Raw genomic sequence first — 2,143 nt, forward strand, 5'->3', positions numbered from 1 at the left:
ATATTACTTCAACCTTAAACCCGAAATAATATTTAACTAGGGACATTTAGAATACATTATTTTAAGGTTATTTATTATGAATAATTAAAACACAGAATATAATATATACATAATAAAATGGGCAATGCCTTTATATTTATCAATTTCATGAAACAAACTCAAAGTTACAATCATCATATGATTGGTTTTTGGGCATTCACTAACATCAGTAATGTTGAATGCACATGAAATCTTACTTTAAAAGCCAAAACTGAAAAATAAGAGCTTTATTCAAGGGGGAGCTTGATTGTTCTTCATAGACGGGTAACACTAAAGTTAAGAAATCAGGGGGACATTATCTGATGCTTCAAAAGATGCCTCCTTTATAAAACTTTAGGGGGAGATTGTTGGGTCTAGATTAACCCTAAGATATTGAAAGTTTTATAAAGTCATTGTATTGTATTGTAATATTCATTACTTTGTAATTGGGCTTTGGGGTTACATGTTTGTACTAGCACCTATAAATAGGTGATTTGGGTTTAGAATCTCATTATGAGATTTGATTAAAGTGAGTTGCTTTGTAATTTTGCTTTCAATAATAAATCAGGCCGACCTGTTTCTTCTCTACACTATGTTCTTCATTAATTCATCTTCTGAGTATGGATTCAATCTTGATTTGTCGTGATCTGGGATCTACAAATCTGCCTTCTAATTCAAAAACCTTGTGGCTGCATGTAATTTCGAAAATCTCTAACATCCCTCCCACAACAGTTGTCCATAACTTCTAATATATCATAGAAACATCGTGCATGTGAATTTGGATCTTGCTTAACCCACATACTTGATGTACTGAAACATTTTGGTCCATCAGCATTTGTTGAATACCATCAAACTTATCATAATTTTTGTCCATTATTGTCTGTTGTGGTTGTTGAACTTTGGATGCTATATCACTGTGTACATACGAGTGAGTATAAGAAAGTATGAATCCATTTCTTAATAAGTCTAAATTCACTCCCTCTCTCCCTTTATACTTAAGAAGTTTAGATTTCTGACAATGACATCTTATAAGAAATCCTTCCCCTCATTTATGGTTGTTAGTTGAACAAATTGCTCATTGGAGCAAGCAAAATCCAAATATCTAACTAATTCGATACTGAAAACTGGATTTATTAGACCAACCTTATCCAATCATTTAAAGTCTAATTTAAAGATAAAAACATGTTTTAGAAATAAAGTTTACTTAATTTAAATACAAGTTTTAAAGTTTTTCCAACAATTGACAACTCATTTCTAACACAAAATATACAATAATTAACATTTAATGTTGATCATCTCGCTCATTGATTTAATGATGATCTCTTTTTAACCTATCAAAGTATAATATTTCTGTTATTCAGTTTCAACGATCATCACTGAGTCTGTTCAGTGATCGATGAACGCGTATTGTAATTCGTTCAGAAACTGTTATACTTCAAGAAGATAAAACTCACACAACAGATCCTTCAGCGATGTCGAAGACAGAAGCTGAAGATTAGAGAACAAGTTCGTGATCTAAAGCGACAAATAGTGATTACAAACTCGTCTACATATGTGTGAAGTCTGTGCAGTTTTAGCAAATACTAAAGAGACCTCCAGCGTCATCCCAGTATTCAACGATCAAATTGAACTTACCAAACACGATTGTTTTTGTCTTGTTCTCCTTCACACAAAGGACAAATCTAGACCTTTCTAGAGCATAGTACAGTACGGAGCCACTCCGTTGACTCTATAGTGCTTACCTACTTTATGAAAGAAAACCGCTCATATACAACCAAAAGAACTGTTTACTGTAGCAAATGACAAGCTTTCCTCCTAAAGTTTGACACATGCTTTGTACCTTTTGAATTCCATTTAATTCAATGGGTATAAATAGCTGAGTGCTCTCCTCTCAGTTATCATCTTCTTCACTATTAACTTACCCAAGAAGTTACTTCTTTCTCTACTCTCAATCTAAGAGAAAGAACCACTTTGAACAAGTGAAGAACACTTTAATTCTTATCTTTATTTCTCATAGCAAATCTTTTCTCTTTGCTATTTGTAATTATGTGTATCTTAGATTGTTTAGATAGGTTCTTTATCTTATCTTTTCCGCAAACAATCTGTAAAATTTGTATTGATCTTC

Source organism: Cynara cardunculus, assembly GCF_001531365.2.
Source record: "Cynara cardunculus var. scolymus isolate 2C chromosome LG 17, CcrdV1, whole genome shotgun sequence".
In the NCBI taxonomy this organism is placed as follows: domain Eukaryota; kingdom Viridiplantae; phylum Streptophyta; class Magnoliopsida; order Asterales; family Asteraceae; genus Cynara; species Cynara cardunculus.